This window comes from Ambystoma mexicanum, chromosome 12 (genome assembly GCF_040938575.1).
Source record: "Ambystoma mexicanum isolate Mex_15411 chromosome 12, UKY_AmexF1_1, whole genome shotgun sequence".
Taxonomy (NCBI): domain Eukaryota; kingdom Metazoa; phylum Chordata; class Amphibia; order Caudata; family Ambystomatidae; genus Ambystoma; species Ambystoma mexicanum.
Window position 1 is genome coordinate 1,077,691,921 of NC_090936.1, and position 22,403 is coordinate 1,077,714,323.

Here is a 22,403-nt window from a genome sequence, read left to right on the forward strand (position 1 = left end):
CCTCACCAATATCCTCTTTGTCATTCCTTCGCCAAACCTATGGACTCGACGTATGGTCTCTGTGCTCTCTCCTTTTTCCTACTCTCCCCATTAATGGTGGCACCGATTGGGAGGCCCTCCTAGCCCCTTTCCACTCCTCTAAGGTCATCATTAATGTTTACTTAAATGGAACTGTCTCGGTCCAAGGCCCTCAGGCTAACCTCATCCTCTTTGATAGATGCTTCCTGTGCCTTATCAACTTCCTTTCCTCACATGCTGTCTCTTCTCTCACTTCACCTGCTTCCTTGCCGCCTTCCTCTGCCTCCTCTATGGCACCTTCAACCTCCTCCTTGTCTACCTTGCCCTCTCCTTCTTCCTCTACCACCCTCCCTCGGGCTCCATCTACACTTCCGCAGAGGGTACCTCTGACCTGTACCCCTCCCCGGAAGTCTTTCAAGGGTGGAAACCTTCTCCACTTTGCCACTCTTAACTCTCGCTCAGCTGTCAAACACTCTTCTGACATCTGACGTCTCCTGGAAGAACTCGACCTTGATGTTCTCGGTTTCACTGAGACATGATTCAAGGCCAGTTCCGTCACCAGTTTTGACACAACCAGTTTTGCACCACCTGATAGCTACAAGATCTCATCTGCACCCAGACCCAACCGTCCCAGTGGTGGTATAGCCTGCATCTTCCCTGAGGGGATACGTGCCTCTATCATTCCTATGCAGTCCTACTCCTTTGAATGCCTGGTCTGCAGGCTCTCTCTCCTGGCCGCTCTCTCTCTGTGGCTACTATCTACCAGCCACTTGGTCATGTAAACTCGTTCCTGTCCAAGTGGGCGGACCTCTCCTCCCTCCTGGCCTCAACCATTCAATTCCTCTTCCTCAGAGACCTCAACAGCCACATCGATGTTTCCTTTCTCTCTCCTGGACTCTTTCGCGACCTCTGCGACTCACTTTCTCTCTCTATTCTCCCTTCTGGCCTGACTCACTCTGCAGGGCACACCTTGGATGTTCTGATCTCATCAGACCTCCCCTCTCTAACCCTCTCACCACCCCTCTCTTCTGGAGTGACAACTTTCTCCTCTCCTCACATCTCTCTCTCTCTACCCCTCAGGCTGAGCCAACCCGTACACTGCCACCTACCTTGTCGGTCACCCAACACATGAAGCATGTGTCAGTTGAGGTTTTTACTGCCACTTTCTCTCCCCCTCCTGCACCCCTAGCTGACTCACATCCTGACACAGCCCTTTCTAACCTCTGTTCTTCTATCTCTGACACTCTTGCTGTACTTGCCCCTTTCATGAAGATCCACTTGAAGCCCAAAGCCAAGTGCAACTCTTGGTACGACTCAGACCTTGTCACCCTTAAACACAAGTGTAGGGTGGCTGAGAGGAAATGGCTGGCATCCTCTGACAAACTTGCCTGCTATCTGCTCAACAGGCAATACCGATCCTCTGTCCGCGCTAAGAAGAGAGCCCACATCTAAGCCTGTGGCTCTGCGGCATCTAACAACTCAGCCAAACTCTTTAAAATCTGCAAAGAGCTGGCAATCCTGTTGCAGTCTCCACCTGTCTTGTCCCCTCCCAGGCCCTATGCATGTCCTTTGCTTCTCATGTCATCTCTAAAACCCAGGACATCCTATCCACCCTCTCGTCCTCTCCTCCTTCTCCCGCTACTTTCTCCTCTACCTCTGGCCTCCCTGCGGCCACCTCTGCTCATCCCTTCTATGCCTTTCCTCTTTTCATCCCTGACAAGGTTTCTAGACAAGTCCGATCTATTAAAGTCTCGTCAAAACATATACAAGTCCGATCTATTAAAGTCTCGTCAAAACAAGTTCTTCCCTGTTTATCCAAAACCATAAGGAACCACATTGACACCCTCGCTCCAGCCTTGGCCGACTTTTTCAAGCACTCTTTAACCACTGGAACCTTCCCTTCCCCCCTGAAGAACTCTCTTGTCCACCCCATTCTGGAGAAACCCTCAGCCGACCCCTCCTGGCCGGCTAACTATAACCTGATCTGCATTACTCCTCTCCTGGGCAAACTCTTGGAAAAGCTGGCCATCTCCCAGCTTAATCTTCACACTGAATCTGTTGGCTGTCTGCATGACAATTAGTCTGGCTTCAGATCAGCCAGAAGCACGGAAACTGCTCTCCTGAATATCCGTGGAGACCTGCTCTCTAACCTTGATGCCAAACACCCCTCTGTCCTCATCCTACTTGTCTCTCTTCTCCTTGTGACACGGTTAACCATCCTATCCTGCTCAGCCGGCTCTGTGATAACCTGGGTATCACTGATCAGGCCCTGGTCTGGCTGACCTCTTTCATCTCTGACTGACCCTCCCAGGTCCAACTTAGGTCCTTCCTCTCCTCTATCTCACTCTCTACATGTGGTGTTCCCCAGAGGTCTAACGTTTATCCCTATTTGTTCAACCAATACCTGGCACCTCCCGCACACTGCATTGCTGCTCTCATCTCCAATTTTCAGAGCTATGCAGATAAAACTCAGCTCGCTTTCAGGCTCCCCTCAGCTACCTCTTCTCCCTCTCTCATACCGGATTATCTGTCTGCAATCAAGGAGTGGTGTGCCGCCAATGATCTCTGCCTTAATACCAGTAAGATATAGATCCTCCTCATCGGCACACCTGCACCTTCCTTTCCTGTCTCTCTCTGGCCGCCCACGTTGGGTCCTCTTCCTGCTCCCACCTGTGAGGCTAAGAACCATTTCTCTCCTCACATCTCTGAAATGTTCAAAGAAGTCAAACTACCAGCTGCACCTCTTCAGAGGTATTCTTTCTTTCCTCACCTTCCCCCAGAAATTCACTGTCTCCAGAGCTCTGGTTCTCTCTAGACTGGACTACTACAACAACCTCTTTCTTAATCTGCCTGCCTCTACTCTCCCTCCTCTACAACTCATCCAGAAAAGGACTGCAAGACTTGTCCTTGGCCTCAACCCCAGGGATTGTATCTCTCCCGCCTGGAAATCTCTCAATTGGCTCCTAGTGGCAACAAGGATCAAGTTCAAGACCCTCTGCATTGTCCACAAGCATTCTAGGGCCTGGGACCGAAATACCTCCAACTCTCTCTTTGTAAATATCTTCCTACTCAAGCTTTTTGCTCCACCTCCAACTCCTTGAGCATCAGTCACTTCTCCAAGCAACGAGTTGGGGACATATCTCTTTCTTCGGCTTGCTCCTCCCTCTGGAACAACCTCCCTTCCTCTCTGAAACTTAAGCAGAACCATCTCGGGTTCCGGAAGCACCTCAAGGCATTCCTTTTTGCTTCTGCCTTCTCTTTTCCTGTCCCCTGCTGATCTCCTGTCTGATACTGTACTGGTCACCTGGACTCCCTCTGAAATCGGGCCCAGGTCCCTGCCCATCCATTTGCACACCTGAACTACCTCCTGGCATCCCTTGCACTTGTGGTCTGTATCTGTAACCCTAAAGTCTGCTTCTTGCACTTATTAGACACTTTCTGTCTGCACTTTATCATTCGCACTTGCCACCTGTTGCTGTTGATCCCATGCCCTGCACCACTTGCTCTTCCTCCACTTCCCCCCAGCACTTTTCCCCTCCCCTCTCTCCTGCACTTGCACAATCTCAATGTCCCTAGTCCTAGTAAGATCATTGTTTTTCTCCTCCCTAGGTCTCCCCTCCCTTGCCTCATCGCACCTTGAAACACTTGTGTATAGGTGCATTATAAATGCCATGTCATATCATACCACACTTGAATACCCCACTCTTCTCCATATGTCTCTTCTCCATACTGTCTCCTATGGTCAGCGTATTTCCTCCTATCATTTTCTCTAACTCAAATATCCATTTCTCACCCCCCGAAATCAAACTAGGGAGTTTACATTTTAAATTATCCTTATCCATCTGTGGCCATGGAATGTATTGTGGCCTTGCTCCCACCTTCTCTAGCAAAGGGAACTTTGTGAACCCCATCCCATAGTTTATTGCGGCTCTCTATGTGGGGGTAATCGTCCCTCTTTGCCTTCTTGCTGCTAGCGACCTTAAACTGCTTACCTATGGTGGAGACTCTCCATTTTAACTATATGATCGTCCTCGTGGATACTCAGGATATGCTATGGGATCTAGTGTTCTTTCTTTAGCATGTTCTAGATCTGACCATCTTACTTCCTTAGCCATCTGTTGGCTTCCCAAGGGTTTGCAAGCACCCTTTCTTTATCCCTCGCGACCAGACTCTCTGTCCTTGTCTGACATTTCTAAACCCCAGCTAGTGTGACTATCATCCTCTTCTCGGTCTAAATCTATTCTACTTAAGGACAATGTTCATTGTTCACTAATGAGCATATTTTCTTCTTCAATTCGTGGTTGTGGTATCTGGGTTTGATTACCACTCCCTTTGAGTTCTGTACTTGCTATCTCGTCATAATTGTTGATAGGCCTTATCGATCCTTTCTCCAATGCCTTCCGCATCATATCTTTGTTCTTCTAGCACTACTGTAGGTAGTGCTGGTATTACTTCCTTTATTGGGAGAATCTCTCCCACTCTACCCCATCATATTTTTTCGCTCAGCCTCATTTGTTATTTTAGGCTGAGACTGGCATCCAAACCTTGCTGTCTCCAATTCTGTTCTATTTCTTCATCTACTTCTCTTCGCTTTCTCACATCCCTTCTAACCTTGTGTTCCTCCTGCCTTCATTCTTCCCTCCTTACTCCTTCTCTTTGTCCCTCTTCTTCTCTGTAACATGTGTTCCCTTAATCTTTGTGCTTCTTCCTCCTCTCTATTTCTTTTCTTCCTGTCCCTTTCTTCTATTTCCCTTTGTCTATTGTCATACTTCCTTTGTTCCGCTGGCCCGTTTTTCATCTTTCTCTTGTTCCTCCCTGTATCTGTTCCTGTCGCTCCCTGCTCTTCCTTCCTTGTTCATCTTCTCTCAATCTCTTTTCTTGTTCTCTGTCCTTTCTTTCTTGCTCGTCCTTAGCCTCTCTCTTCCTAACTCCCTCAATGCTTTTACCATCTAACTTGAGTAGTTTCTGACCTCCCATCCATTCATTCTGTACCAGTGTTACCTCGTCAGCCCTGTCTTTTTCTCCGTTCCATTGCTTCATTTCTCGATCTATAGTTGTCGATAAGTTTGACCCGTCACCTCTTTCTTCCTTATCTTATATAAACTTAAATGCGTCTTCCTTTCTTTTACTCTCTTCTGGACTGCTGTCACTACTGTACGCGGGGGGTTCAAATTTCGGATCACTTTACCCCGCCACCGTCTTAAACACCTTCAAAGGATAAACTCCTATCTCTTCCAAATATGCACTTTTGCTTTCAGTCAAGGTAAGAGGAGCTGAGGGCTCAAAGCCCTCTCCCTTATGCTGATTAAGCATCCACTCCTCTGGTGGCGGGTCCTCTTTTTCCTCTTGATACATCGTCCAAAGTTCTAAAATTGCCATTCTTTCTCTAATTTCTTTCCTGTGTACCCCGCGTGCACATGGGTGGTCATGTTTTTGCAATACCGATATTGACAATGATTCCCCTTGCGGCCATGGCATGAACTTTTTATCTGCTGTGCCCTTTACACATTCTGCACTGTAGTGATGACCTTGGGCGCATGTTTGGCAGTGTTTTGCATAGATGCATGAGAGGAGTGTCCTCCATAATGACAAGTCTCAATTGACTGTCGATACTTAACAGATGATTAAATAAACCTTTTATTTTAACTCAAATCGACACCTTCTAATGTTTTAAAACAACAAATATGAGCATGCACCATCAATCGCTGCTCCATCCTCCTTTGCCTCACTAACTTATCTATCTTTTGATTGGCGCCAACCGCTTACTTCACCTTAACTCCAATAACTGTTATTTTTCAATATTTCACAGTTCTACTACTCCTTGACACTTGACACAATAAACAATATTTAGACTAATCACACACTACACATTAATAATCCCTTTGATCACCTTCCCTTATTATTAATCATCTATAATAAGGGCTAAGCTTCTCCCACCTTTAATTATTTTACCGTGCACAGGGTTTAAGACATCACCTTTTACGGTCCTGATAGTGTGTTTTCTCTTATTGTCACCTACTCCTGTTGGAGTTTGAAATGTCTTCTTCCAATTCCCTTGAACTAGGATCTCTATGCCCTATCTTTGTCTACATAATTTTTCCTGTTACTCAAAATATCACAATTCCACCTCTTTATATTGCCATTTCCCTTAGTCTACTTACGTTCGTTAATCAACTCGAGGCCTTCGGTATTGCCTCCTCCTTCAATCCAACCACTTCGCCTTCCATCCGCAGAGTGCCCATGGAAACCGAGCTGGCATTTCTTCAAAGGGGGATATGCCCACCGTCATGATTTTTCCTCCAAGTTTATTTCTATCGGCTGCTCTCCACGGGAACCTCTGCAATCTTCCACATAATGGTGGAGGATGACCGATCGTCTGAAATACTGGAGCAAAACTAGTTTGGATCTTTAAACTATCCACACTGCTACCACATGCGCATATGGCCCTTTAGGAATGTGCATATGTAATGGATGGGATCACACCAGAATAAATCTGAATCCAAATATCAAAACCAACTCAGGAAGATGGCAAAGTACTGTTTTATTAACTAGCTTTCCCCGGCCACACGTTGCTGTGGCTTAGTCTGGTTAAATGGAAAAAAAAGAAAAGTTTCTAATATGTTTCATTTCACAATGGCTCTGGCGTTTCTCCAAGTTGAGGCAGTTTAATTTTCCCGGCGGCACAAACCATTCCTTTTGTTTCTCTGTTAAATTTCAGAGCCTTGCAATAAGGACACACTTCAGTCATGGTGCCGATGAGAACATGCCGGCTCAAACTATAATCATCAGCTTGGTTGTACCGGAATGCAAGGTGATTGTAATTGCGTGATTGCTGAGAACGGAGTCGTGTGTGACGCTGATGTGCTGTTTCTTGTTGACATCTTTCAGCCACTCTTAGCCTGTCGCGTTCATTCTGTGAGAACGAAGCAGATCTGAAGCTGCAGAAAGCGATTGATGTGCTCGCAACTGTACATCCTGAAGTCGGGCCGCACGTCGCTCTGCTGCTTCCTCCGCACGTATTTGAGACACAGAAACATTGAAATGGAATCATTACATATTTAGTATAGCGTGTGTTGCTTTACGTCAAGCAGATGGTGCTGTTTTGCAGTAAAATGTTTAGTATAGCGTGTGTTGTTTTTATGTCCAACAAATGGCACTGTTTTTCAGAAAAAGTATGTTTTTACCTGTCGCAGGTGTGACATCTATGTATAGTAGGTATATAAAACACGCGCCTATTCAAATGCAAAGTTGAGTCCAAATTTCAAAGCATTCAGTGAAGAACTTTTGGAGATTTAGGATTTTTAACAAATTAACATTTACATTTTTATTTATATAGATTATCTAAAACAGGGAGGTTACAACGAATATCAACGGATGTCCGCTCAGTCTCTCAATGATCTCTTCAAAAAATACGGGTTTTATATGAAAAATACATCAGAGTGACATCATATTACGTGGCAATAGTGAAAAAACCTATCAGGGTCGGGATTGGTTAAGGGAGACAACTAAGTATACTTTTCTATAAGAGCTAGGATTGATATTGGTTGTCTTTAATCAGGTGGACATCTTATGCCTACCTCTAAAAAACATGTCATTTCAGAAACATTAGATACACAGTTTCTGATTGGTCTTCAAACTATAAGGTCCTTCATTATATGGACTAATATAATTGGTTGGCACGCCTGTGCCACGTCTAGAACATTAGGTTCATTTAGTAGCACGTAAGCCAAGACCCAGGTGCAGGGAGGTAGGGCATGAAGCTACCTCACCACCCAATTAGCCCTACATCTCTCATCTCCCAGGCCTCCTGCCCTGAAATTGTCTTTGCACTTGGCCTTGCAGAATATCCTTGTCTTTAGGTATGCACTAGAGTGAGGGCACTCACTATAGTGTCTGGTACTTCAAGTTCAAGCTCTAAGTTCTTACTTGACCAGAGACCATGAATTGAAGTTTGGCATCCCTTGAGTTCTATCTTGCACCTTAATGCGAGGAGGTTCATCCTCTGCATACTAGTTCTTCTTCAGAACAGATAGCTGACCTTGCTTCTTGAATCTCGACTCCAGGCCAGGCAGCCTTGCTCTTCAGCTCCACAAGGCTATTTTTCTTGATTCCCCTTGCGGCCATGGCATGAACTTTTTATCTGCTGTGCCCTTTACACATTCTGCACTGTAGTGATGACCTTGGGCGCATGTTTGGCAGTGTTTTGCATAGATGCATGAGAGGAGTGTCCTCCATAATGACAAGTCTCAATTGACTGTCGATACTTAACAGATGATTAAATAAACCTTTTATTTTAACTCAAATCGACACCTTCTAATGTTTTAAAACAACAAATATGAGCATGCACCATCAATCGCTGCTCCATCCTCCTTTGCCTCACTAACTTATCTATCTTTTGATTGGCGCCAACCGCTTACTTCACCTTAACTCCAATAACTGTTATTTTTCAATATTTCACAGTTCTACTACTCCTTGACACTTGACACAATAAACAATATTTAGACTAATCACACACTACACATTAATAATCCCTTTGATCACCTTCCCTTATTATTAATCATCTATAATAAGGGCTAAGCTTCTCCCACCTTTAATTATTTTACCGTGCACAGGGTTTAAGACATCACCTTTTACGGTCCTGATAGTGTGTTTTCTCTTATTGTCACCTACTCCTGTTGGAGTTTGAAATGTCTTCTTCCAATTCCCTTGAACTAGGATCTCTATGCCCTATCTTTGTCTACATAATTTTTCCTGTTACTCAAAATATCACAATTCCACCTCTTTATATTGCCATTTCCCTTAGTCTACTTACGTTCGTTAATCAACTCGAGGCCTTCGGTATTGCCTCCTCCTTCAATCCAACCACTTCGCCTTCCATCCGCAGAGTGCCCATGGAAACCGAGCTGGCATTTCTTCAAAGGGGGATATGCCCACCGTCATGATTTTTCCTCCAAGTTTATTTCTATCGGCTGCTCTCCACGGGAACCTCTGCAATCTTCCACATAATGGTGGAGGATGACCGATCGTCTGAAATACTGGAGCAAAACTAGTTTGGATCTTTAAACTATCCACACTGCTACCACATGCGCATATGGCCCTTTAGGAATGTGCATATGTAATGGATGGGATCACACCAGAATAAATCTGAATCCAAATATCAAAACCAACTCAGGAAGATGGCAAAGTACTGTTTTATTAACTAGCTTTCCCCGGCCACACGTTGCTGTGGCTTAGTCTGGTTAAATGGAAAAAAAAGAAAAGTTTCTAATATGTTTCATTTCACAATGGCTCTGGCGTCTCTCCAAGTTGAGGCAGTTTAATTTTCCCGGCGGCACAAACCATTCCTTTTGTTTCTCTGTTAAATTTCAGAGCCTTGCAATAAGGACACACTTCAGTCATGGTGCCGATGAGAACATGCCGGCTCAAACTATAATCATCAGCTTGGTTGTACCGGAATGCAAGGTGATTGTAATTGCGTGATTGCTGAGAACGGAGTCGTGTGTGACGCTGATGTGTTGTTTCTTGTTGACATCTTTCAGCCACTCTTAGCCTGTCGCGTTCATTCTGTGAGAACGAAGCAGATCTGAAGCTGCAGAAAGCGATTGATGTGCTCGCAACTGTACATCCTGAAGTCGGGCCGCACGTCGCTCTGCTGCTTCCTCCGCACGTATTTGAGACACAGAAACATTGAAATGGAATCATTACATATTTAGTATAGCGTGTGTTGCTTTACGTCAAGCAGATGGTGCTGTTTTGCAGTAAAATGTTTAGTATAGCGTGTGTTGTTTTTATGTCCAACAAATGGCACTGTTTTTCAGAAAAAGTATGTTTTTACCTGTCGCAGGTGTGACATCTATGTATAGTAGGTATATAAAACACGCGCCTATTCAAATGCAAAGTTGAGTCCAAATTTCAAAGCATTCAGTGAAGAACTTTTGGAGATTTAGGATTTTTAACAAATTAACATTTACATTTTTATTTATATAGATTATCTAAAACAGGGAGGTTACAACGAATATCAACGGATGTCCGCTCAGTCTCTCAATGATCTCTTCAAAAAATACGGGTTTTATATGAAAAATACATCAGAGTGACATCATATTACGTGGCAATAGTGAAAAAACCTATCAGGGTCGGGATTGGTTAAGGGAGACAACTAAGTATACTTTTCTATAAGAGCTAGGATTGATATTGGTTGTCTTTAATCAGGTGGACATCTTATGCCTACCTCTAAAAAACATGTCATTTCAGAAACATTAGATACACAGTTTCTGATTGGTCTTCAAACTATAAGGTCCTTCATTATATGGACTAATATAATTGGTTGGCACGCCTGTGCCACGTCTAGAACATTAGGTTCATTTAGTAGCACGTAAGCCAAGACCCAGGTGCAGGGAGGTAGGGCATGAAGCTACCTCACCACCCAATTAGCCCTACATCTCTCATCTCCCAGGCCTCCTGCCCTGAAATTGTCTTTGCACTTGGCCTTGCAGAATATCCTTGACTTTAGGTATGCACTAGAGTGAGGGCACTCACTATAGTGTCTGGTACTTCAAGTTCAAGCTCTAAGTTCTTACTTGACCAGAGACCATGAATTGAAGTTTGGCATCCCTTGAGTTCTATCTTGCACCTTAATGCGAGGAGGTTCATCCTCTGCATACTAGTTCTTCTTCAGAACAGATAGCTGACCTTGCTTCTTGAATCTCGACTCCAGGCCAGGCAGCCTTGCTCTTCAGCTCCACAAGGCTATTTTTCTTGCTGCAACACAGTTTTCTATTTCATCTTCATGGGTTCTGTCCTACTAAATTGATGATACCAATGTCCATTTTGTATACAATGGTGGCTTTGCCTGCATTCTATTCACTACTTATAGCTGGCTTCTATGATGACTTAATCTATCTTGCGTTTCAGCAACTATACATTTATTGAACAGTTGTTTCTCTGCAGCACTTCGTGCACATGTAATCTTCCTTTTCTTTATTGTGAAACTCACTCGATTCTTTACTTCGCCATTAGTTTCTTCAGGACCTATACATAATCTTTAGCCAGTATCTCGAGACGTTGTGCACACTTCCTCTGACATCATTAATTCATTGGTTAGCTTCTTTTCACACTCCTTCAGGTTTTTCCTCCTGCAAGTTATCATCACGCCGAGGATACATTTGGTAGGGTTGCCTAAATGGGTATCTTCTTTCAAACACTCGCTGCAGTATTGGTATTATGGATGGTGGTAGGCACGGCACAATTGCATGTTTCTGGGAGGTAGGGGGCGGGATCTCTGGCAGAGGCAAACAACTGCTGCAGGGCTACATCGGTGGACCAGGAGTTGCAGCAGTCGTCTTCCTTCAGCTCGTCTTCGATTCTTTCGTTCCAGTGGTCGACTCTGCTATCCAAGTCCCAGAGGCCAGGTTTTAAACAGTTTTGCCCCATTCATTCCAGTCTGGCTGTCATTCACACAGCAGGGTGGCTGTCCTTGCTGGACAGCCAGCCGGCCAATCACGCCAGAGTGCATTCAGGTCTCCTAGGAGACTAAGCACAGGGAATTTCGGGCACCTCCCTCACATCCTGTCCACCCCAGACACTCAGGCGCCAGAGGAGAGCTTCAGCACTGAAGCCCGCCAAAGGCCAATGAACAAAGGGACCAAACCTGGTTTGGCGCACAGAGTTAAACACAAGAAGGACCTTTTCTAAAACAAAAAACAAAAAAAAGTCGACCGTAGTCTCTTTTTACAGATAGGTCTTGGGCGCCATATTGGAAAACATGGCTGATCTGATTTTTAGCTACCGGTGTTCGCGGTCGGGAAAAATCATGGTAGTTTGTTCAAAACCACTGCCACCAGCCATTTCAAGTAGAAAAGGGTAACATTTGACTGTTACATGAGTGTTTAGACTCAGGGGGTGCTAGGCAACCCCTCCAGCACTCTATAGGAAGACAATGTGTGCTGGGTCTGTAAATTTAAAAAGACTAGTAAAATCAATTTAACTTTACATGCTCTGGGAGACAGTAGTCAGTCCCAGAGATGGTATTTAAACCTTGGGGAGTCTGAAAGACACCCCTGTGCCACTGCACTGAAGGTGCTGTGTGACACATAAGAAAAAGATGATGCCTATGGAGTTGTTTTAAAACTCCATATCCAGAGAACACAAAAGTAAAACACACCTCAAAATACATGAAAGAGTGGGAAAAAAAAGGCTCACACTCTTTCCAGGTAAAAATGAAAACCCTAGAAATCTTGCAAAGTTGCTGGGGGTCTCAAAAGATAAGGGAAATCAGCACATTCTTGAGAATAAACACTCGCCCCCCCCCCGACTAAGGGACAGGAGAATTTAATCCACTCCTGGATGAATCTCCTTACTCTAGTTGGTCAAACATCCTGGAGAGACCATCAGCATTTTGGTGCTGACACCCAGACCTGTGTTCAATGGTAAAATCCACACCTTGCAGGCTGATTGACCATCTTAGTAGTTTAAGGTTTTCCCCTTTCATTTGCATCAACCATCTCAAGGGTTGGTGGTCAGTCTGAATCACAAAAGCAGACCCATACAAGTATGGCCTAAACTTCTTCAGTGACCACACAATAGTGGTCGACTCTGCTATCCAAGTCCCAGAGGCCACGTTTTAAACAGTTTTGCCCCATTCATTCCAGTCTGGCTGTCATTCACACAGCAGGGTGGCTGTCCTTGCTGGACAGCCAGCCGGCCAATCACGCCATAGTGCATTCAGGTCTCCTAGGAGACTAAGCTAGTTCAATGGTTGCCCACCTTGTCTCAGGTTCCTTCAGCTTTCTGCTGATGAAGGCAATGGGGTGCTCCCTACCTTTCTCATCCAGCTGACTCAGAACTGCACCTATACCTGTATTTAAAGCATCTGTCTGCACAATGAAGGTTTGGTTATAGTCAGGAGCTCTTAGGACTGGAGCTTGACAACAGACTCTCTTTAGGACTTCAAATGCTTGATTGCACTTCTCATTTCACCTGACCTTTTTAGGAACTTTGGGTGAGTAGACCACATTCAAGGGAGAAGCTATGGTTCCATAGTTCTCTATGAAGTTCCAATAGTAACCAGAGAGGCCTAGGAAGGCTCTCACCTGGGTTTGAGTAGTAGGGGTAGCCCAGTTTTGTACAGCTTGTACTTTGCTAGGTAATGGCCTGATTTCATCTCCTCCTACCACATGTCCAAGGTAGACCACTGTTCTCTGACCAATTTGACACTTATTTGCCTTTATGGTCAGATGGGCCTGCTCAAGAGCCTGCAAAACATATTCTAAGTGGTCAACATGTTCTTTCCAAGTAGGGCTGAACACTGAAATGTCATCCAAGTATGCCATGCAGAAGTCCTCCATCCCATTCAGAACCTGGTTAACCATCCTTTGGAATGTTGCAGGTGCATTCTTTAGTCCAAAAGGAATTACCTTAAACTGGTAGAGGCCTGCAGCGGTTGAGAATGCAGTTTTCTCCTTGGCATGGTCTTTCAGTGCTATTTGCCAATAGCCTGAAGTGAGATCAAATGTACTGAGGTACTTGGCTGAACCAAGTTTGTCCACCAGTTCATCTGTCCTGGGTCAAGGGTGGATGTCAGTCTTTGTGACTGCATTAAGAGCTCTATAGTCCACACAGAATCTCAACTCCTTGGATCCTGCCTTTGGCATTAATGCAACTGGACTAGACCATGGACTGGTAGAGGGCTCTATTATCCCGAGAACAAGCATCTTGTTGACCTCCTCCTTTATGTGGGTTCTTACATGATCTGACATCCTGTAACCTCTGCTTTTAACAGGTAAACAGTCACCAGTGAGAATATCATGCTGGCCCCAAGAGGTCAAGCCTGGTGATAGTGAAAACAGGGAGGCAAACTGATTTAACAGAAACTTGCACTCCTCCTGTTGTTCAGGTGTTAAATTAGAAGAGAGATTGACTCCTTCTATCTACTCATCTAATGATTGTCCTCTGAGTAGGTCAGGTAAAGGTTCACTCTCTTCCTCCTCTTGAGCTGAAGATAGAAGCAAAGCTCCTACTTCTGGTCTCGAGCCATATGCTTTTAAACGGTTGGTGTGAAAGACTCTGGGAGCCTCTTTAGGATTGTGTAAGTCCACCAGATAGTTGACCACTTCAAGTGTTCCTGCAACCTTGAAGGGTCCTATCCATTTGTCCTGTAAGGCCCTCTGCCTTGTAGGTACAATAACTAGAACTTGCTGGTCTTGAGTAAACTCAACCATGTCGGCCTTCTGGTCATGCCAATGCTTCACCAGAGCCGGACCTGCTTTCAAGTTATCCGATGCTTATGCCATCATGTGTGACATTCTCCTCCGGAGACCTATCACATAGTCAGTGACTCTTACTGGCTTGGGGGAAGGAGCACTCTCCAACCCCTCCTTAATCAGGGCTATGGGGCCTATAACTGGATGGCCATAGGGAAGCTCAAAGGGACTAAATCTAACTCCCTCCTGAGGGACTTGTCTATAAGCAAATAGGAGGCATGGCAGTAGAAGGTCCCATTTTCATCTAAAGGGCTCCTCTAAAGCACCTATCATGCCCTTCATTGTACGGTTAAACCTCTCTACCAATCCATTTGTCTGTGGATGGTAGGCAGTTGAGAACGTGTAAGTTACTCCACAGTTTTTCCACATGGCCTTCATGTAGCGGGACATACAATTGGATCCCCTGTCAGAGATAACTTCCTTACGAAAACCTGCCCTGGTAAAAATACCAAGTAGGGCCTTAGCAACAGCCTGAGCTGTATCCGTCCTCATATGTATTGCTTCAGGATACCAAGTAGCATGGTCTACTATAACCAGGATAAACCTGTTTCCTGAAGAGGTTGGAGGATATAAGGGAGCAACAATGTCAATTCCTACCCTCTCAAAAGGGACTCCCACCACTGGGAGAGGCACCAAGGGTGCCACATTCTTGGCTCCACTCTTGCCAGAGGTTTGGCAAGTGTGACAGCTCCGACAGAACTAATCTACATCAGACCCCAACTTAGGCCAGTAGAAATATAAAGAGAGCTTTCCTTGGTCTTCTTGAAACTCAAATGACCAGCCAAAGGTATCTCATGGGCTAACTGGAGGAACTGGAGTCTGCTTTCTAGAGGCACTACAAGTCTTCTGTAGTCCCCTGGGATAGACTCAGTCAGTTCACTGTAGAAGAGGCCATCTTCCCAGTACAACATACGCTTCCCTGGCTCTTGCCCATCCAGCTGGGAATCTGCCTGTTGGCGAAGACCTTCAAGGATAGTACACTCTCTTTGACCTTTGCTGAAGTCTGCCCTACAGCGTCCACCTTCTGCCAGTAAAGACTGCAGCTCAGGATGGTCTGCAGGATCCAGATCTCCAACAGGAGCAAGGTCCTCTTCCAGCTCTGATTACTCAGCAACTGATTCACCCACACTAGGTTGTTCCTCACACTCAGCCTCAGCTGGTGGAGGAGTCACAGGTGTGATTTTGGACAGTCCTCTCTGGGATGTCCTTGTTGGTAGCACAGGAGTGCTGGCTGTTTTCTTCCTGGAGGTTTTAGGTTTCCCCTTGTCCTCCTTTCTCTTAGAGATTGCAGTCAGTAAGTCCTGTGTACTGGGGGTTATAGTTTCCTCTATAATCTCCCCTTGAGAGCCCTCTAAGGTATTCTCTCTGGCCTTCCTAGTCTGCTCCTGTTTCCTTTTGCTGGGAGGCTTGGGGGTGCTTGATACAACTCCAAGAGTTTTTAAGTCATTCCCCAACAGGACTCTCCCAGGTACTTCACTCTGTACACTTACATGCATCTTGACAGTTATGTCATTGCACTGGATGAGAGCTGGTAACTGTGGAAGCATTTGGACAGGGCCTCCAGCAAGCTTAGTGAGCTATTTGGGTGCCTTAGCAACATCCTCTACCTTAAAAAAAGATTCATCAACTACAGTAATGCTGGCCCCAGTGTCTCTGATGAAGGGGTCTCCGGACCTTTCACAAGAACACTGTCTTTGTAATACTATCTAGTATTGTCTCGAATGGAATTGTAGACATCTAAGTTCTGCTGTTCCCACAGACCCAGGGACACTAAAGAAACACTGGCTAAGACTTGCATGGGTTCCTCAGCCAGTAAGTGAAAGTTTCCACTTGCCATTGGTACTTCATCCTCTGGGGAGAAGGCTAAGGATCCCCTTCCACATGGTCAGTTGGCCTACAAGCATAACATTTTCCAAATTTCTTTATGAATGGGGGTTTGATCTGACCTCCTTCTGGTTTAGCACCAGGAGGTACACTAGCCTGATTTGGTTTCCCTTGTGGCTTACCCTTGTTATGTTTGGATCCCTCTTTTGGAGTGGAGGTATTAGAATTCTGTCTTTCTTGTGCTGCTTTCTCTCATCCTTCTTCTGAGTTGCAGCCCTTGCTAACTTCTTTGGATCAATTTCCTTAGAGTCAGCCAAGTGCTGTCTCAGCTCAGGAGAGCAGGCATCGGAAATAGACTCCAACATAAACAGATTTCTCATACCTTCATAAGTGTTCCCTTTGTAACCCTTAACCCACCAATCTAAGTATTTCAAACAGTCACACACCCAGGTAGCCCAAGGGGTACCATCATGCTTTTTGAGGGTTCTAAACCTCTTAAGATACTGGGAAGGGGTCTTCCCAAACCTAGCGATTAAAGCTAGTTTCACACTTTCATACTCCATTCTATCAACTTCTCCCATTTCCATTACAACATCAGGTGCAACAGGGGGTAGCCTAGAAAAGAGCCAAGGAATCAACTGATTCACTGTAATGTTCTGAATACCATGGTTATATTCAAAAGTTGCCAGCTAATCCAAAATATCAAGCTTAACCTCATACATACTTACTGCATCTTTTGGCATGCAAGGCCTCTTAGGACTGGAAGACCTGGAAGACTCTGGGAGAGAACCATTGTCAAGATTCAACTGTTTCATTTCAAGTGCACGATTCAACTCGATTTCTCTGAGTTTAAGTTTTTGATGCTTACTTTCAGTTTGGGCTTGGATTCTTTTAAATTCTAACTCAAGTCTTATTCTTTCAAGAGAGACAAATTCAGGACTTACTGTTGGACCTGATGGGGTCCCTGTAGTCAAAGGTTGAGGACCATGAGCAGTTAGAGGTAAAACAGGGCCTACATGTTGAGACTCTTCTGCCTCATCTAACTCATCCATAACATTTGGGTTAGACTCTGAAACATTATCATCCACATCATCATTTTCAGCATTTGCTGCAGGTGTGGGGGATCCAGACCCACTCCTCAGACTTTGGTATTCCAACAATTTTTCTATCAATTCAACCTTTTTGCCTTTTAGAGTGAGATTCCTAGCTTTACACATTTCTCTCAATTGATCAACTGTTTAAGTGACTATGGTCTCCTGTCTGTAGATATCCATATCAGACATGATAAAACAATTGCTTCTCTAGTGGTGCTTAGCCTTGGGAAGGTTATTTGAACAAAGGTAAGAGCAGCACTCTCAGTGTAACAACTATATTTTATCCTAACCACTGTACACCAATGTAAGGCAGAATCACATGCAGTACACTTTGGGAACACTACACACAATTAAGACGACAAGTGTCAGTACAATTTCACCTTTGGTACAAGCCTGTACTATACAGTAATGTGGTAGCAGTGGCTGAACAGCCAGACCTATCTCAAGAATAAGGTGAGCAGTACAAAATGTTACACAAAGAACTAGCAATCAGAGTGAATCAAGTAAACACTTACTGAAGGTTTCTTGGTAAAAGAATTAACATTTATTAACTAAGTCAGTTGGAAAACATTCCACTAGCAAGAGCAGCTCAATATCACAATCTAATATACTACAATACACATCCAATCAGTTTCTGAACAAGTTCAACTCCCCTGAATGGGAGCAAAATGGCACTCCAGTTACTTTAGAAAGGCGTAAAAAGACAAGGTTTTAAGAATCAACAGCACAAATACTTTCAGACGTAGGGAAAATAGTTTCAGTTCACTACAACCAGCAAATCAATTCAATAGGCCTGGCCCAAAGCCAATGGTTCAGAGTCTTGGATAGGATAGCACAGTTCTGGTAGTAAACAGTTAAATCTTTGCCACAGTTTTTAGAAGTAGTTGGTCAGACGAAAAGTTAGATGTTGGTTTAGGGAAGGACAAGCCTTCAAAATTGTGAAAGTTTCACAAACTTTCACTGCGGCCGAACAGAGTTCATAACCGCACTTGCACAGTACCTTTAAAATGAAGAAGATCTGTAGCTGAGGCAGTTGTTCCTGGCAGTTCCTGCAGATCTCTCTGTCGCTGAGCTTCAGTCGTGGGAACAAGAAGGAGGACATCGGGAGGTTCTTGCACTGCCCAGGGAAGAGGCCACAAGCTTGGCAAAATGTCGGTTCAAGGTGTGAGTTCCTTAAAGACCACAAACGGGTATCCTTTCCACTGGCTATCCGGTTTTCTACAGCACTCTGAAGAAAATTCGACCAGTCGACCAGTATGGGGACGGTGTCCAGGTGACTTGCGTGTTGGTTGTTCCCACCAAACTCAAGGGAAGAAGTTAACCTTGAAGGGCTTCTCTGTTGATGGAGTTTCAGGTAATTCGGACCTGCTGCAGGGCTTCAACGGTGGACCAGGAGTTGCAGCAGTCGTCTTCCTTCAGCTCATCTTCGGTTCATTCGTTCCAGTGGTCGACTCTGCTTTCCAAGTCCCAGAGGCCTGGTTTTAAACAGTTTTCTCCCATTCATTCCAGCCTGGCTGTCACTCACACAGCGGGGTGTCTGTGCTTGCTAGACAGCCAGCTGGCCAATGCATTCAGGTCTCCTAGGAGACTAAGCACAGGGAGTTTCGGGCACCTCCCTCACATCCTGTCCACCCCAGACACTCAGGCGCCAGAGTAGGGCTTCAGCACTGACGCCTACCAAAGGCCAATGAACAAAGGCACCAAACCTAGTTTGGCGCGCAGTGTTAAACACAAGAAGGACCTTTTCTAAAAGAAACGGCGAAAAAAGTCGACCTGAGTCTGTTTTTACAGATTGGTCTTGGGCGCCATATTGGAAAACATGGCTGACCTGATTTTTAGCTATTGGTGTTCGTGGTCAGGAAAAACATGGTAGTTTGTTAAAACCACTGCCACTAGCCATTTTGAATAGAAAAGTGTAACATTTGACTGTTACGTGAGTGTTTAGACTCAGGGGATGCTAGGCAACCCCTCCAGCACTCTATAGGAAGATAGTGTTTGCTGGGTCTGTAAATTTAAAAAGACTAGTAAAGTCAATTTAACTTTACATGCTCTATGAGGCAGTAGTCAGTCCCAGAGAAGGTATTTAAACCTTGGGGAGTCTGAAAGACACCCCTGTGCCACTGCACTGAAGGTGCTGTGTGACATATAAGAAAAAGATGATGCCTATGGAGTTGTTTTAAAACTCCATAGCCAAAGAACACAAAAGTAAAACACATCAAAATACATAAAAGAGTGAGAAAGAAAGGCTCACACTCTTTCCAGGTAAAAATTAAAATTCTAGAAATCCAGCAAAGTTGCTGGGGGTCTCAAAAGGTAAGGGAAATTAGCACATTCTTGAGAATTCTCCCTAACAGACGCAGGCCACAGTTAGGAATTCTGTCTAAGTGTGGCACATGCTAACATTTACAGTTTCATCTAAGTATGGCACATGCTAACATTCTTGATCCTATCTAGATGCGAGGCAGGCCAAAGCTAAGAATTCTAACTAAGTGTGGTGCATGCCAACATTCACATTTCTATCATTTCTATCAGAGTTCTATCAAGTGTGGTGTATGCTAAACTTCCTAATTCCATCTAAGTGAGTCAGATGCTGACATTCACAAACCTATCTAGATATGACACAGGCTAGCATCCACATTTCCCTCCAGATGTGACACTTGTTAACATTGACTAGTATGTTAGGATGCAGTGCAAGGCAACATTTCAAATACTGTCTTGGATAAAATCAAGCTGGTGGTCACAAATCTTTCTAAGTATGCCTGGGCTAAGTCTATGGCAGTCAATGTTATGGGAAGGTAAGGTAGAGTGGCGGGGGCTTTCTGGTGTAGAGTAATTGCTCTACACCCCACCCATGCCACATTTACAGTTTTTGTTGGTGTCTGTTAACTGTTGGCTTCACTGGCTTCCCCTGCGGACACCTGCAGACATATCTTAGCCGCAGGGGCTGCTGGGCAGAGGGCTGCCTGGGTCTGGTCCAGGATGAGGAGGAGATTGACCAACAGGGGCGGAGGGGAGGTCGCAGGAGGCGGGACAAACAAGAGGGAAGCAGCCACACATGTAGAAGGTGGCGAGGGGCACGCAGCCCAAAAAAAATGTTGGTATGGAGGGGGCAGGAGCAGCAGCTCACCCACGATTGCCTGGGCCACGATGGAAATGGCCCAGGAAGGGAAATGTCTGGGTAAGGCCCTCGCCGGTATTCTGTTGGGTTTAACCAATAGGGGACCAGGGTAGGTCGTGGGAGGTGGGGCAAATAAAGGGGAAGCTGCCGCAACGGTAGAAGGCGGCGAGGGGCATGCAGCCCCAAAAAAATGTGTGGTATGGAGGGGCAGGAGCGGCAACTCACCCACGCTTACCTGGGCCACCATGGAAATAGCCCAGGAAGCGAAATGCCTGGGTTAGGCCCTCGCCGGTATTCTGTTGGGTTTAACCAATAGGGGCCAGGGAGAGGTCACGGGAGGCGGGACAAACAAGGGGGAAGCAGCCGTATCGGTAGAAGGCAGCGAGGGGCACACTGCCCCAAGAAAATGGTGGTATGGAGGGGCAGGAGCAGCAGCTCACTCACACTTATGTGGGCCATGATGAAAAATAATGAAATATTTATTTATTTTTAAATTTGAATAAAATCAAACACATTCAATATAGGGCAGCAATCACCAGTGTGGTGATAATTACACAGTAAAATGGTAGGATACAGCTAGTTTAAATACAGCTAGTTTAACCTTCTAACATCAGATACACAATGCACAAATGAATGAAAGCAAGATTACTTTTTGGGTAGTATTTTCAAAAAGTACCACAGTTAGGTATTCCCTCTGCAATACGCCCTCAAACCCCTGTTAACCAAGTTTTGTATACTAGGGAAAAATCAGAATGAAAATCCAACCTACCACCCCTGAATGGGAGGCCAAAATCGGATTGAGAACCAATAAAAGAATTACTGAATATCTATTTCACATTTGCGGTTGAATGAATAAGACAAGAATGTTTGTGACTGTACTAAAGAAGCCAGAAAACTTACAAGCTACAAGGCACAGTACTAAACAACAGGCATACAGTTTTGAAAATCGACTTTGGGATGGAAAAACCGTGCAGCAAGAATCACACATGGCAAAATTGCAATTTCTTAGTTTTCATGGTTTTAAAATAAATAGGCAAACAACTTCAGAAATGAGCTAAACAGATAGAATCGGAAATCGGTTTTGTTGATGAGGTACAAAGACACCTAACAGGTATGCTACTAAAGTGAAAGGGTGACTCTGGATGGGTGACAGTGTGGGATTCTTAGTGGGAAGGAAAAATCTGATTTTTAAAAGGAAACACTTTCACAGGGCAACTTGGTTTTGTTAGCAAAATGATTGGTTCTACTGCAACTATATTTTAGTGGCTAGGAGGTATGTTTTAAGAAAGACACGGTATGTGAGGATGTTAATTTGCAAGGTTAACATATCCACGCCGCGTTCATCTCTATGGGAAATTAATTAATTTATTTAAAATAGTATTAAGGACTTACACAATGGACTGAAATTATATGGAAAGAATTTTGCAAACACATGGAGACTAAAGGACAGGATTTCTTATAGGGTTTCTTGTAGGGTTGGACAAATCACAAGGTAACAGAATGGTGTATGCAGCATTTTGATATTGGGGAGGGGTGATACTTACAAGAATCACTTGAATTGGGTAGTTTGGTCAGCTAACCGGGTCTCTGGACAGCGGTACAAGGGTCTGGTCACTGATCAGCTGCTAGGCTCTCCTCTAGGGATCACAGCGAGGCAACCGGGGTCTGGTCTCAGTGGATAGCGGGTGCGTCAGCTGGGCAAAGACAGGTCTGGTCACAGGATTCTCCCCAAGGGGTATGCAGCATTTCCTCCTTTCGCCCTGAATTATAGGGATTTTTGTAGGGTTTAATTCTGGATAAATGGTTCTGCCTGGAAAGGAGGTTCTGGGTATGGAACAGCTACCCCTGGCCTTGTACTGGAGTCTTGCTGGGTGAATGTGGAATGCCTGGATCTCTGGATGTTGATTGTTGAATGTCCTGATTCTTGAATGTCTGTTTCTTGAAAAGTCCTGTCTCTCTCAAAGCTTCCTCCTTTTATAACCCAGATGACATCAGGCGATTTTTACTATATGGGCCGAAATAAGCTGGACATACCTCTAAGATGGGATAGGTCAGCCCGTGGATGTCGCCGCCTCCCTGTAAGCAGATTGG